The sequence below is a fragment of the Triturus cristatus genome, chromosome 2_1 (genome assembly GCF_964204655.1).
Source record: "Triturus cristatus chromosome 2_1, aTriCri1.1, whole genome shotgun sequence".
In the NCBI taxonomy this organism is placed as follows: domain Eukaryota; kingdom Metazoa; phylum Chordata; class Amphibia; order Caudata; family Salamandridae; genus Triturus; species Triturus cristatus.
This window is the reverse complement of record NC_140581.1, coordinates 379,148,967-379,165,059: the sequence shown is the minus strand read 5'-3', so window position 1 is coordinate 379,165,059 and position 16,093 is coordinate 379,148,967.

Genomic DNA, 16,093 nt, shown 5'->3' with positions numbered 1-16,093 from the left:
TGGTTTCTTCAACAGGGGGGTGACCCTGGCTTCCTTCAGGCCGGAGGGTATGTAGCCTGTCTCCAGAGAATGGTTCAATAGAGCGAGGATCTGCATATCTAGTCTGGGGAGGGCCATACAGAAGACCTTCGGCGGGCAGGGGTCTGCTGGCGAGCCAGATTTAACATGGCTCATCAGAAGCGACAGGGAGGCCAGGTCTAATTAAGGGAAGGAGGGGAGCTAATTGCCGAGAATGGGGGGCGCAGGGTGCTGGTCTTGGGGGCCCTGGTTGGTTTGGGTGCTCTCAATCTCAGCCAGGATGTCCTCAACCTTATGCGAAAAGAAGGTCTGAATGTGTTGCAGTCTGCTGGCGTAGCTGTGGTTTTCTGTTCTGACTTCTGGCTGAGTTCTTTCAGTATTCTAAAGGTCTCTTTCTGTTTATTTGCCGTGCCAGTGATACGTGTCTCATAATATTCAGCCTTCCTAGTCTTGATGGCCACTTTGTATAAGGTTAGCAAGAGTTTGTGGGCAGCAAGCTTGGCTTGATTGCCTGGTTTCCGCCACCGCCTCTCGGCTTGGCGGACAGTTTGCTTCCTGCCCCTCAGGTCCTCATTGAACCAGGGGGCTCCCTTTCTCTTATTACTAATGCTTACCCTCTGTGCCACCTGATTAATGGCTCTTCTAAGAGTGTTGGTGAGGACCATACACTCCTGGTCAAGGTTACCTATCAAGGGTTCTTTTGGGGGGAGCCCGTGTAAGGTACCCACTAGTTCATCTGCCTCAATTTTGTTTCAACTTCGCACCATTTTCCAGTCAGGGTCGGTTGCGAAAGTTGGCTGCCCAGCAGGCAGCCAACTATTGAATGGTGGAAAATCTTTCGGTAAATTTTTGCCCTGCAAAAAAATCTGTAAGCCCTCTCTCCTTGATGCTCAGGGAGCATCTTAGAAAGAGATTTGTAGAGATGCTACTTGGGCATCGCCGTCTGCTTTCATAAAGCATTATTGTGTACAAGTTAATGACCATGATTTAAAAAAACAAAACATTTTATTTGTTTTTATGTCATACAATTTCTCAAGTTGCAATGATGTACCATACACAGTTGTGTTACATATTATCAATTCCTTGTGTCTTCGATATGTATTTTTCAGGTCATTACAACAGTATATGTATATTTAAATTGCATTTGTTTTATCACTCGACTCGGTTACCCCTGGAGATTTACTTTACTAGGTCATTGCATTCTTTTCATAGTGGATGTTGTGTAGCCTTTTGAGTGTAGCCCCCATGGCGCTTGCTGGGATTCTCACGGCCTTGTGAGGCTCTCACAGGTATAGGCCAGCCGTAGGTGATACTGTTTCCATTTCAAATTGTGGTCCGTCTTTCTCCACTCATTGTACTTCTCTGCTTGTGTACTATATTATTTCAGGTCCGTCGGGTATCCCCTGAATGTGTACACCAACATTTTTTAAGAGCTGGTATATGCCTCTCAGACCATTGCCTGCTCTTAAAAAATAAAAAGGTAAGCAGAAGGAAAGCAGGATGCATTTCAAAATAAAAAAAACTGCTTTATTTAAAAAGCAGTCACAGACATGGTGGTCTGCTGACCCCAGCAGGCCACCATCCTTGTGAGTGCTAGTCATTTCCAATGGGTCGCAAATTGTGACCTGCGTCATGAATATTAATGAGACATATCCCTTACGACCCTTTGGGAATCACAATCAGTGTAAACCACACAGATGTACATAGCTGTTTGCGATTTCCTATTAGCGAATCGCAAATATTTGCTACTAGGAAATCACATTCTTTTCTGGCAAAGAATACAAAGGAAGTGGGGAACACTCTGGCTTGGCAAATAAATCAAAGTTTGTGCCACCAACACACAGCATCCCTAAACAAATTGGAGCGTTTAAACAAGTAGTGCTCTCTCATCCATCGGCCAATTAGAGAAACAAAAAATCTATTTGAAAAAGAATATAACATCGCAACAACAACAAGCAATACGCAATTTGAAGGATGACGACTCAGTAGTCATAAAGCCAGCCGACAAAGGCGGGGCCTTGGTGCTATGGCCCAAGAATATGTACCTTACGGAAGGTAGAAGTCAGGTACACAATCTGGAATGGTACCGCCCAATCCAGGGGGACCCCACACGGCAAATTCAGGAATTCATTACAGGAATCTTGAAAGAAGGCTTGGAGCAGGGCTTTCTCGGACCCAAAGAATTTGATTTCCTATCAAAGAAACATCCACGCATCCCTGTCATCTACTTCCTGCCAAATATTCATAAATGACTCAACGACCCACCAGGGAGACCAATCGTCTCGGGGTGTGATTCCATAATGGAGCCCATTTCTAAATACGTAGATATCTTCATAAAATCATTCATAGAAGAGGTTCCATCCTATCCAGGAGATACTACGGATTTCATCATTAAAATAGAAGGCCAACAATCCGATAGCCAATTGCATTGGATGGTCTCATTTGATGTCATCAGCCTATGTACACAGATCCCACAGGATGAACCGTTAGAAGTCATAGAGATCTATCTGGAAAGGAGATTGAGACCACATAGAGTTCCAACAGACCTTGTTCTACAACTGGCCGAAGTAGCTTTGAAAAAGAATTACTTAAAATTTGAAAAATCGTTTTTCATGCAAGCAAAGGGTACCGCATTGGGGTGTCCCTCTGCTCCCGAAATGGCGGTGCTTTTCATGGCCCAGTACGAGAATAAATTCATTGGAACAAATATTCTACAATGGCATCGATATATAGATGACATCTGGTGCTTGTGGAAAGACACAGAAGAGGATCTGGATATGTTCCATGGATGGCTGAACAATAGGCATCAAGATATCAAATTCAGTATCACCAAGAGCAAGACCAGTCTGACCATCTTGGATGTTGAAATTGTCCCACCGGTCGAAGTGTTGACAACTACGCTACATCGCAAAGAAACCGACAGAAACACAATTTGACATCACAGCAGTTCACATACCCGCAACTTAAAAGACAACCACCCTTATGGGCAGTTATTAGGAACTGTTCACGAAGAGAAGACTTTGAGATCCATGCGTCGACATTCTGCCAACAAATGATGGAAAGAGGATATTCGAAAAAATCTCTCAAACATGCAACCAAAAGAGCGTGGTTCACCCCACGTGAAGGACTCCAAAAAAAAGTGAAACAGCCACTTGAGAAACTAATGTGTGTGTGTCCACCTATGGTCGTGCCACCAACAAGTTTCGGCAAATAATTCTAAAGAACTGGCATTTGCTATAAGGACTTGAGTGTCCATTTCCAAAACCGCTGTTTGCAATGAAGAAGAACACTTCCATTGGGCAACAAATCATCAGAGCTGATTTGCCATCCACTCGCCCCAAAAGTGATCTAAGAACACAATGGAAAATGAAACCTGTACAGGGCCACCACTAGTGTGGCAATTGCTCTGTTTGCGACTTGACGATAGAAGGTACAGAATTCCTCCATGACACCATTAAATGGAAACACAAGGAATTTACGAATTGTAGAACAAAAAACGTGATTTATGCAGTAATCTGCCCATGTTTGAGGATCTACATTGGTAAAACAAACCAACAAATTGTGCAACACCACTCTAGAACAAAAAAGAAAGTGCTAAATGCGCCCACCGTCTCCCATTTTATCAAAAAAAATCATGGGGAAAATGATTTAAGATGGACAGTCCTAACAGGAATTACATTAAATGCAAGAGGAGGCAATGTGGAGGAGTTGCTCCTCCGCAAAGATGCGTATTTAATTTTGAAATGTAATTGCACCGTCTCTGGTTTGAATGAAATGACAGAACTCTCACGGACATGAAACAAACTGATGACAAAACCACAACACCCATAATACACCTAGGCATTCTTGGCGGTCAAATAGGGGCAAACAGGAATCTCCGATTGCTCCTGAAGACGGAAATGGCTGTGCGGTAAATGAGAGAGGCTGGAAGACTGCACCGCAACTAACACACACGGAGATGCCGCCCGGCACTAAATAGGTACGTGGCCTGGTTTCCCGAACTGTTACGGCAGCAGCAATGTATCATAAAGGAGTTAGCAATCAAACAATGTCACATGTTATCCGCAGGCAGAAATCACCACGGCAAGTCGCCTGTGGGAAACAGCCTTTACCACGAAGCATTTTCTATGCATTACGTTTACAACGATACACTTACCTCGTAAACGTCTTCACAACGCGTAATGCTTCAACGACCATCTTCACCACGCAAGCAACGTCATCACGGAACAACGTCATCTTAATCCGAAAAAAAGCATCAGTCCGTTTTCAGTGTCGGCGGAGACCTGCGGAAAAAGGAAAAAAAAAGAAGAAAGGGGGCTTTGGGGGGTCTCCCCCCCAAAAAAGAAAAAGCGGAGTAAAGGTAAAAACGAGGTAACGGCAAAGCGTGGAAAACACATTCCGTTGTAACGCATGCGTCGTAAAGGCATGCGTTGCAACGGAATGCGTAGTAACGGCATATATTCGTCGCCTGTGAGCCCTTTACAAAAAAGAAAAACGTTGCTCGCTAACAATCAGGAACGCCCCCCCCTATTTTCTTCAAAACGATTACCAATAACAGCAGTCGTAACAATGTATCACAGTTGTAATGATACAAATGTTACCCGCAGGAAAGAAGCGATTCAAACCCGCATACACAATAAAACATTGGCGCGCATGAATGAAAGACGCCATCCACGATTCAGGTACGCACCATAGAGCCTGTGTGACTCATGAAAAAGTGCAATGAAGATACTCACCAATGGTTAACAATCGATCCTTTTGCTTCTTGCAGCCCCTCATGTATATAGGAATGACCCTAGCACAACTAAATCAGTGAATACAAATCTGAACACCGCAGGTAACTTTCTCAATGCACAGTGTATATAAATAGAGAGAAGGCGAGTTTTTACAATGCACTGACACACATTTATTTATTTATGTTTACTCCCAAGATTTCACCCATACACTGAGTCAGATTAGAAATTAAGAAGCCCTGATGAGAGTTCCAAGAGTTCCACTGGGACTCGAAACGCGTAGGCATTGGCATTTTCTGAGAAGCATTCTTCGAAAGTATAGACTGACATTCTTTTGCCTCTTTACAGTGTATACAATACTAAACCCGAAAGGTTCATTGTAAAAAATAGTGTGTAAAAAGAATTGTGCATTATTGTATGTTGTAAATATTTCACATTTGTTGTCACTGTATTTTTTTTTTATATGTTTGTTAAACAATTATGTTTTGGGATGTATAAATGAACAGTGTTTTCCCCATACTCAGATGCTTTAAGATTTAGAAGCAGTTTTGAAACAAAAAAGAAAAAGGTTAAATTAATAACCAGATCCAAGCGTAGTTCAACGCCGGTTCTTGTAGTGTGTCTGTTCAATTAAAGAGCAGTACCACGAAACAGTAGCCAGGTAATTTTCACAGTTTTCTTATTTAAAAAGCAGTCACAGACATGGTGGTCTGCTGACCCCAGCAGGCCACCATACCTGTGAGTGCTAGTCATTCCCAATGGGTCGCAAATTATGACCTGCGTCATGAATATTAATGAGGCAGATCCCTTACGACCCTTTGGGAATCGCAATCAGTGTAAACCACACAGTTGTACATAGCTGTTTGCGATTTCCTATTAGCGAATCGCAAAAAATGTGCTACTAGGAAATCGCAAACAGAAGTCTATGTACATCTGGCCCAAAATGTTCTCTTATTATTTCTGCAAATATATTGGCCTTTTGTGATGTTAATATAAGGTTCGGTCAGGAGTGGCGAGGTAATGACTAAGTCTGGGCGGTGAACTCCGCTCAGCTCGCGGAGTTTGCAGAGTTTTTCACACCGCGTTACGCGGAGCTCGCAGAGTTCCGAAAAACTCTGCTTCGCGGAGTGGAGTTTTTTTCCTTGCTCGCGTTCGTCAACGTCAAGTTCGTGATCGCGAGCCTGGAAAATCAACCTCCCAGCGTGATTTCTCAAAGCTCGCAGTCAGATTTCTCATTGCGAGTGGTCGCGTATGCTCACGACTGCTCGCGTTGAGAAACTGGCCGTTCATGTTGAGAAAGCTGCCGCTCAAATAAAAATCTACTCAAGCAGCACAAAGGAAGCAGCGTCTGCTTGCACTATGCATGGTGCCGTTCGCCATGATTGCACAGTGCAGATAAGCATCTTGCATTGAAAATCATTGCAAACTGCATTTATCTAACGCACTCCGCTGTTCGGGGAGCTTTGCATAGCACGGCAGAAGTTTTTTTTGCACTTTGCCGAGTTCCGTATAGCGGAACTCGCGAACTCCACCCAGTCGTGGTAATGACTAGGTTAAGTTAGGTAATTTCATTATTATGATTCTATTATTCTTTGTCCCAGTCATTCTTCCCTCCCTTTCTCCCTCCAGTCTAGGATTTCACCTGGTGATTGATGAGGGGAGGGCTTGGCTACATTCATAACAGCTGACATGACCAGCAACCCATGCATATGGTGAGGAAATGGACATAGGCATACTGAAGAGATGGCACCTCCACTGCTACAATCTGTTTCCGAACCTCCAGAACTCTATCAATCCTTCAGCCAAACCATGGGCTTTTGGGATTTGGACAAATCAGGGAATTTCCTTAAAGGATCACGATAAAAAGAAATCAAGAAGGCAAGGTTAGCATTTCAGAAGCTCAGTCAAGAGTCTTCTTTGGGTCAGGAATACGTGTTAGCCTAAGCAATACTTAAGCAAGAATCAAAAGGAAGCATTGAAGTATAACATCTCTCAACATCCATTCAGATAATAGGCTCAAGTAAGGTGTCCGCAAGGAATCTGCAGAGAATCTGCTGGGGAAAAAGGTGGGAAGGGATCCGCACAGCATCTGTTAGACATCTGTTTGAAAATCCAAGGGGAATGGTATATTATAACGTGTGAAGTCCATTAGCAAACACCACTTTGATCAAACCATCAGGATTCCATTATACACATCAAATCCCCAAGTTGCAGACTGCCACTTTGCTGATCTGTCCCTCACTGGACATGGGAATGACATCTCTCCCTCAGACACACGTAGATGGTAACAATTGTAAACCAGTTCATTCAGTTAGTGCTCTGTTTCTCAGTGTACCTTTCTCAAGGTTTTTCTCTCGGGCCCTTTCATCCCTATCTCTAATACAGTAATGTATCTGTTCTACAACTAACAATGCATGTGAATACCTGCAAGATATTGTCAAGTTAGAAGAAAAATGAAATCAGCTTTATGCATACCGGCCGACTTATGACAGGTTAAAAGTTAATTTTAATGGTGCACATTTAATATGGGTGTGCACATCTACACACAAATGAATATACATTTTTAATGCATTGGATTTCACACTACATGTAATATTCAATACGTTATTAAAATATCTAGTTGTAGTTATGACTGAGAACTACATTTAAATCAAGTTCAAATAATCTTTATTTCGGTCATAGACCATAAAAGATGACAGATCATAAAAACATACATCATAAAAGACAGAAATAATCGGTTACAATTCATATTAAATGATTTCATTTTGAATTACATGAATTAACAAGGCAATTATTTAAAAGAAGTATAAAAGAATAAAAGTTAAAAATGATTAAAAAAGTACTAGTGGCAAGGGTTAATAGGGATATCTGTTTAGATGGCCCTAAGGATTAGGTGGGATAAAGGAACATCTCCTCCGCCACACAGCATGCAAATAGCGTGATACCGAAAAGACTATAGGTGTTGAGGTATCAGTCTTCAAAATTCTATAGGCCACGTGACAGTGTATAGTGCCCAAATTCTTACAAAGTTAGGCAAGCCAACGTTTTCTTATCGATTTGTATGTGGGACAAAAGAACAGAACGTGTAACTCAGTTTCTTTTATAGCTCCACAGGTCGGGCAGTCAGAAGGATTATTGATCGACCAATTTCCCGAAAAGGCTCTCAGAGGGAGTGTGCCATATCTAAATTGTATATAGAGCTTTCTAGAGGCACACGGCTGAATCTCATCTAGAAAAGGCTCTATTTTAAACTCCTCCTTTGTATTAAAAAATTCTAGGGTCAGTGGGCCTAGCCTATTATTGGTTAGGAGATTGCTCTTGCTATTTGTCCAAAATATGTTGGCCAGTTCAGCTCTAGAGAGATTTGGAGCAGTTGTCTCTGGCTGGTACCAGAGAGCAGAAATTCCCAATCTCATAAACTCCTTTTTGATGTATACTAGCCACGGTATTTTGGCTGAAAGAGGAAGAGCCATTAGTGACTTTAGATCATTTCGATAGTTTACCAATTCCGGGGTTGCCCACAGCCTCCGCCAATACATTAGGGGCCTCAACGCAGCTTCTTCTTGTATGGGTCTAACACCCAGATCCATTCTGAGTGGATTGAGTGGTGTACTGGGTGGTAGGACCAATAAAGACCTTAAGAACGAATTCTCAGACCTACTGATGTCTCCAGCTGGACAGTGCCCCCAGAGCTCAACCCCATAAAAGGTTGCACCCCGTGCTTGAGCTTTATAGATCTCGATAATGGGTGCTATTGGTTTAGAAGTGGATGCTCTGTGCAGTTTAAGGATCCCACCGCAGGTCTGGGTAAGTCGAAGTTTTGCTTTTGCTAGTTGAGGACCCCATTCCATTCTGTCTGTGAGTGTAACTTCAAGGTATTCGAACACTGTTACCCTATCCAATATAACTCCATTAAGCGAAGGATTAGGGCGAGTGGTTTTGGGCGGGTTACATACCATAAATTTTGTTTTCGTGGAATTAATCTCGAGCCCTCTTAGGGAACAGAATTCGGAAAAACTATCGAGAGCACGCTGTATCCCCATAGGGGATTTTGACACTAAAAGAGTGTCATCGGCAAACATTAGTGCCACTACCTGCTCATTGTTAAGTTTAGGGGCGTCAATGTCCATGACTCCCCTCAGGTGGGCCACAAGTCCATTAATATAAAGGGAGAATAAGGTTGGGGCCAGCACACACCCCTGTCTGACTCCACGATTAACAGGGAACTTAGATGTCAAGTTGCCCCTCTTGTCACACCTTACTTGGGCAAAGTTGTCTTTATGGAGTTGCTTGACAATCCCAAGTAAAGAGGTAGGCATCCCCATCTCTATCAAAACCGCCCAAAGAGTCTGGCGGGGGACCAGGTCAAAGGCCGCTTTGAGGTCAACAAAGATTAGGTAGAGACTGCCACCCTCCACCCTCACGGTTGTAAACGAAAAAGTTGGTCCACCGTGGATATCTTCTCCCTAAAGCTAGCCTGATATGGAGTCAGTATTGATTGTTCATCCATCCAGGATTGCACTCGATCTAAAATAATGCGGGCAAAAAGCTTTTGACTAACGTCAATCAAGCTTATCGGGCGGTAGTTGTTTGGCAAGAGTGGGGAGCCCTTCTTAAAAACTGGGACTATTTTGGCGCCCGCCCAGGTATTGGGGATAGGCACGCCGTGGAGTACAGCATTATAGAGGGAACAAAGATAGGGAATCCATACCTCAGGTTGGTGCCTATATAGATCCCTGGGAATTTTGTCCAAACCCGGCGCCTTTCCTATTGGAAGCCTGTTTATAGCCTTTTCTACTTCCATGAGGGTTATAGGATCAACAGGTTCTGCATTAAAATTAAAAACAGGTAAATGGTCAATGTCCGGAACTAAAAGAGCATATAGACTCTGATAATGATCGGTCGATTGGTTCGGAGCGATATTCGGGTCATCTGCCACTAACCCTTCCTTTGTATCCGATCGAATAATTGCCCAGATTCCCTCATATCTTTTTTAGTTAGGGCTCTTTTAATATCTTCCCATTTATTATTTTCCCAGTTCTGTTTTGCCTCTTTTACAGCCAGCTTATATTCAATTCTCCTTGTAGCCACCGTTATCCTATCACCAGATTTTAATGAGGCCAGAAGAACCGATTTGGCTCTCCTGCAGTTTGTATTGAACCAGGAAAGAACTTTCGAGGTTTTTTTTAGATTTAAAAACTATTGGGTTAAGAAGGTCACCCAATGCTGTAACTAGACCTGTATGAATGTAGAGTATATAACTTTCCCTATTGTCTTTTCCCTGCTCTAAAAAGTAACATAGTTCTGTGAGGGCTTTATGTATGGCCGAATAGACGGAGTTGATTTTATCCGGGGACTTAAGAATCAGTGGCCATTTAAGCCGTCTTCTATCGTTAGAGAGGAGTAAAGATCTTGAATTATTCCCGCTATTTTGTGTGGGGCAATTCCCCATCGGTAGGGTTAGGTCGAGGACCAGGGCGTTGTGGTCACTGTCATGACGAGGATGAACCACAAAGTCCACGATCCTAGACCATAATTTAACCTCTACCATAATGTAGTCAATGCAAGAGGTCTGGCCTGGTCGATTAAAAGTGTGGCTCCCCTCCAAATCCGATGAAGTGCGCCCATTGCAGGCTCTTAGTGAACTAGCAAGGGTTAAAGAATTTATTTGCACTGCTAGGGGTGTCCAGGCCTTAATTGGTGAAATTTGGAGGGCCGGTATAGACCACTGGTCGTCCTCCTCTCTGGTGATGGAATCAATGAACCCTGGTAAGGGCTCATACTGGCAATTAAAATCGCCGGAAACAATCAAAGTGCCCTTATCTGCTGCTGTTTGGATAAATGTATCCAAAATTTCTAAAGTAGGTGATTCATTTCCCGACTTGGTAGGACGGGAATAAACATTAATAAGAATAAGGGTAAACTTGGAAGGGAATGTTAGTAATATACATTGCAGGTCTATATTTGGAGTGATAATTTGAGAAATAGCACAGCCTAGGTGTGACCCTATGAAGACAGACAGGCCCCAAAATGGTCTTCCCCTGGTACCTATAAGGGCTAAGTTATTAACCGTGTGGAAGCCCTTTTTTGAGAATTCTTCTTTAGCCCATGTCTCCTGCATTAAACAAATGTCGTGCTGGTTGATAAAGTGATTCCAGTCTGGGCAGAGAAGTTTATTTGTTAGGCCCGCGACATTCCAAGATAATATTTTTAAATGGTTGTCTTGGTAGATATTCACTCTTCCTACATACAAGGTGGAAGACTAGGGAGAAGACAAGGGCGGAGAGGAGCCAGTGATTATATCATTGGAAGAATAAAAGTGTTTGGTAGTAGGGATAGGCTGGGAGATAGCATGTGGAAAAGGTAAAATTGTACTAGATATGGTGCCCAAATGTAGAGAATTCGTTTTTGTTAAAATGGCCCCAACCTCCTGGACACAGATAGAGCCTGGGATGAAATTGGTCGAAGTATTACCATCAGAGGTCGAAAAACACGACGAGGCCCTACTACCGACTGTTAAGTCGGTCGGACCATCCAGTCAGTCAACGTCCTCTAATGGAGCAAATCGGTTATGAACAGGGATTCCAAGGAATGGTGGGTTCATATTAGGCCTTTGTGGAATATTTTGAGGTAACCTAAAGCCTGAAGTAATTAGAATCAATTCGTAAGGGACAGGGACCCAGGGTGGTTGAGGATAAAAGGATTCAAGGGGAAAGGCATTAATTGAGGTTTGATAGCCTAAGGATGGTGTAGGTTGGGCAAATATTTTTTGGTTGATCTGTGAATGCTTAATATTGATGACCACATAATCCCCCCTTAAACATTTTTGCGTTGACCCTATCCATGCAACCCTCCTCACCATCAGAATCTCATTGGCCATCTCGTAGGGAAACTGCTTGTGTCTTGCTAACCAAAAGAGTACTTTATTGCGTAAATCTAAATGGTTTTCAAATCAAATATATGGAATATTAATGCACACATTACATAAATTCAATGTTGTTTCTAGTAGAATTACATTCTACATATGTGAGGATGGTTTTAATCAAAGTTTCAATTCAATAAATGTTATTCAAGAGAAGTAGTACACACAGAAAAGTCATATGTTATCTCTTTGGTGAGTACATTATCTACTAAATAAGAATGGTTCTTTATTAATCACATTTAGTTATGGCAATACACATTTACGTGAGTAAATTCTATAATTCTACAGTGAAGGCACTCTTTAATAATGACAAGTGCAACACTTACATTTGTTAGTTAAACCATACATGAATCATTTGCTAAGTGCACTTTCATACCACGTGTCTCTGAACATGTTATGCCATATTTTGTGACTTATAAAGTGTGGGCAACTTTGCGCTGCACCAAGTGTGAACAAGAAAGACCCAAGGGTAACAGAACGATTTACAATGAACACTGTGAGATATAGTCACATCAAGGTCATAACGAGAGAATGTTTTAGCTTTTGAACATGCAAAGGAGCGCAAATGACACCGAGCACCAAGCTTAAAACAATGAGTAAGAAAGTTAAGTTATTTTGAAGTTTTCAAAAAAGGGATCCGTGAGATCACCTTTCAGATTCTGGCTGGGATTCCTGAGCAGGACTGGGAGACAGACCTTTGTCTTGTGAACCTGGGTGATTCCCAGAGATGGCATTCGGTCCTTCTGAGAGAGTGGCTGCCCCTAGACAGGACGCATTTCAAAAGAGGGCCTAGTGAGAGCTCTTTAGCTCCTTTCTTTAGTTTGTTCTCTTCCCAGCTTTGTGTAATGTGACAGTTGCTTACGTAAAGCGCTCCAATACTTTTGAGTTAAATAAAATAAAAAACACTTCTATGGTTCTAACCCCTCAGCATGTTCGACTTTATTGCACTGGGCTGTTTATGCAAATGTCGTTCACTATTCTTACTTTTTCAGCAGCAGTTCACTTCTATCAAGTCTGCATTAATCTGATTTTAGGTGAGTAACCGGCACAGACATTGTTTTCCTTGCACAAACACAGCCTCCTTGGCCGGCTGTCGCGGCGGTGTCCCTTCCTTTGCTTGGCTTTCAAAGCCCCACTCTCGCGCTAACATCCGCTTTGGTTGAGGATGAAAGCCCGTCGCAGTTGTGCCTCGGGGCAGAGCCGGGCCGCGCTGGGTTCCTCATCGACGGATAACGTCGGGCTGCTGCTGTCTGTCGAATGCCAAGTACAATACCGTGGCGGTGCGCGCTGTCTTCAAGTCTGATGTTTGCCCTTTGTGGCAGGGTTTCATCCCCGGCCAAGCACGTGATGCTTTCTCTGTTGGAGGAGACATCAAGGTGCTTCTCAAGGCGGCGGTCTCTTTCTCGCTCTGCTGGTAAAAGGACGGGACAGATCCCGAAGCCCGACTGTCTGCTGGTTTTCAACTTTGTAAATATGCAGACAATAATCCATGCTTACTGTCAGAGGTGCTGGAACAATTTTCAGAGTGTTGTGCTGTCGTCATTGCTATGTTCGTCAAGTCATAGGGGTTGTGAAAAATCCGAGTATTACACAAAGTCTAGCTAATGAGCCACGTCCATTCTGCTGAACAGTGCGCGTAGTGCGAATACTGTGGGGCAGATTTATGTTAACTGGCGCATCCCTGCATATCAGCAGGGATGCGCCAATTATTATGCGCCACAGCTGCGCCACCATGAATGCGCCGCATTTATAATGCGGCGCACCATGGGGCAAAAACGGCACAGATGCGTGACGCATCTGTGCCGTAAAAGTGGCGCATTGCTGGAGTTGCGTCGCAAGCGCGACGCAGCTCCAGCAAAATTCTGGGGGGCCCTATCTGTACAATGCTGCGTCAATCCTTACGCCTGCTTCAAGCAGGCGCAGGGTTTTGACGCAGCATGGGCCTAAAAGTGACTTAGTGAAATCTTGTAGATTTCACTCAGCCACTTTTAGGAGGCGTTCCTGTGCCGGAACGCCCCCACCTGCCCTGGAACGCCTACATGTGGCGCAGGGCTTTACAACGTGACGCATCTCCCAGATGCGTCACGTTGTAAATACCCCGCACCATGACGCAGGATTTGCGCTGCTGCTGCGTCACAAAAGTGACGCAACGGCGGCGCAAAAGTGGCGCAAGTGCTACATAAATCTGCCCCTGTGTGTCTTCTGCATGTTGGAGCACATTGCCCTAAACACATTTCTAAAGCGTGGTGTGCTAGAGTACTGCCTGTGACGTAGGGCACGTTTTCCATCGAAATGACCTCTTGAAATGGCCACTAACTTTGCCTTAGTCATGCAGCTTTACTATTAACCCTATGTGGTGCACACTGTGATATGCTGAATCAAGTCTCGGCGCCTATTTATCTTTTGTGCATTTCATTAGTAAAGCCTCTTGGGCTGATTTGATCATATTAAAATATTTGTTTTTATCACATCACAGAAATACCCAAAAAATGTTTACAGATCTCTTGTTGCTGATACAGTTTTTTAGATATGTGTGATGTTCATTGACAAGTATTTACATTTTCTTGCACGGTAGAAAATATTTGACTTGCTGCAGCCAGCCCTTTCGTACTTCCGCTCCCCCCCACCCCCCTCCTCCCCCGAATAATTGTAATTTGGCGCATATTATACACTTTGCATGTGGTGAAATGAAACGTAAGCACCAATCGTCGTTTTCAATAAGCAGGTGTTTCTCAAAAGTCATCGCATGAGACGTGCACTGATTGATCGTGCACTGATGGATGCGTGGAGGCTGGTCAGGAGAATGCAGGAACACACAGACGCGTGTAGGTCACGTGGAGGCTGTAGCTGTCAAGCTGGTCCAAGTAGCAGTGCCAGTAGAGAAGACAGAGACCCCACCAGGAGAAGGTGATACACACAGCTCAGCCCAGGTCTCACCTGCTTTGGTCGCACAGCACAGAGCCTCCTGCACGTCACATTCGATGATGTCATGGGGAGCATAGAAGGCAAGATCGTGCACCTGGGAAATATATAGGGAAGGACACCGCATGACTCGACCTCTGTTTTTGTACTCATGGCAAATTGAACAAGATAAAAATGAAACTCAAAGGCTCTTTATTGCTTATCCCCCTTCTGAACTTCAGCAGAGTTAACTTGGGGTGCTGTGGCACCTCCCGCACCCCTACCTCCAGCGCCCCTGATGGCTCTAGGTATCTGATTCTATGACCATTCGATTTTTGTGGACTAGGTAAACTAGTAAAGCCCCGCTCTGACTGACCTCAATGTCCTTCATTGACTTAAACTGGCGGAGGAGCTCAGAGAGTCTGGTGTTTTGTCTCCTTCACTGCTTGAGGCGATAATTGTAACATTTGTAAAATAAATCTGCGTGTCATTGTGGTTATTTTAAGCCATAGCATTTATAAATACAGATAATACAATCCTGATGAAAGTGATAGTGAACAGACTGTTCCCATTCAAGCCGGCCATTGTTCTACCTGGCCAGGCCGGCTCGCTCTATGTTGTGTGATGTGCATTACCTCCTCGTTAGTCTTCCTCGCCACATGACTAACAAAGTGAGCGTCAGCTCCACAACAGAACCCTCCAAAGCAAAGCAAAGAAAAATTAGCATCCCATGCCTCCCATCCCCTCCCAATATGGCCAACCCAGTCACCCATGACCCCTATAAGAGGCGGGCCGGCCCAACCCAACAGCCTGTTTTTTTTGTTCTGCACTCTCTCCAGAGCGCTTCAGGTGAGTGGTGCCTGCTGTAGCAGGTGCGTGGGTCCAGGGTTGGAGGTCCTGCTCTAGCGGACCCTAGGGGCATGGACCTTGTTTTGCTTCCCCTACTTGTTGCCCCCGGTGTGTGTGGCGGTTGCTGTGCTTGTGCCGGTTAGGCTCTGCCTTAGCGAGCCGTGGGTTTTCAGGTGAGGGGGGGTTTGCGTGGGGGCCGGTCTTTCTGGTTCCCTTGTCTGTGGACGGCTATGGTGCTCGCATGCTGCATTAATTCTGTGTGCTACAGCACTAGCATTCCTCAGCGCGACTATTCTTACATGCTTTCACTAACAACTGCATGTACGTCTGTTTGCTTTCCATTCCCTGCGCCGCCCGCTTTTCGTTGTATTCTGCGGGCGGCAGCAGTGCGGAGCTTGGGCTTCCGAGTGTTGCGGGTGGGTGCTTTGCGTATCTCATGCCCTGTTGCCTTCTTCTGCCCCGAGCCGCATATTCGCCTGCCCGCCTGCCCCTCGTGGCGTTGGGGGGGCGGCGGCTCTGCGAGGCTCGGTCCGACTGTGGGCCGCTGTGCGACTCCGGCGCCGGGACGACCTTGGGAGACGCAGGCTTACCTGCGTCCTGGTACACTCTTCCGGCTTGGGTGCGCTCCGAGGTTGGCGGCGTTGCTGCGCGCTGTTGATTCCCGCGGCTC